General features: G+C 39.1%; 1 long non-coding RNA gene across 1 annotated transcript; it reads right to left on the bottom strand.

The window, feature by feature from the left end:
• LOC112486743 (uncharacterized) lies at positions 1 to 245 on the bottom strand. The gene is made up of 2 exons (XR_003049210.1): positions 179 to 245; positions 1 to 94 (listed from the first exon to the last, which is right to left on the bottom strand). It is a non-coding gene; the product is annotated as an uncharacterized LOC112486743 (long non-coding RNA).
• Between the last annotated feature and the right edge of the window lie 77 nt (positions 246 to 322).

Raw genomic sequence — 322 nt, forward strand, 5'->3', positions numbered from 1 at the left:
CTTGTTGAGCAGCAGACCCCCCCTCTTCCTCTTCCTCCTTCTGCGTGGCCATGTTTGGTTTTTCTTCTAGCATATCGGGGTTTTCAGAGTGTGACTTTGAACAGGAGGGAAGACAAGAGAGTGTCATTATAAAAGACAAACCTTCCAATAGTTTTATGTTTTTGTGTCTGTGATGTACCTCAGAGTCCCAGGAACTATGTTCTTCCTCCTCCTTTTGCAGACCCAGCTCTGACAGAAAATCTGTCGAAAAGACACTGAATAAATTTTCTATAACAAATAATATATAACAGATTATAATAAACTAAGAACAGGAATAAAGTAA

The sequence above is a fragment of the Cynoglossus semilaevis genome, unplaced genomic scaffold (genome assembly GCF_000523025.1).
Source record: "Cynoglossus semilaevis isolate Cse_v1.0 unplaced genomic scaffold, Cse_v1.0 C18541885, whole genome shotgun sequence".
Lineage (NCBI taxonomy): Eukaryota > Metazoa > Chordata > Actinopteri > Pleuronectiformes > Cynoglossidae > Cynoglossus > Cynoglossus semilaevis.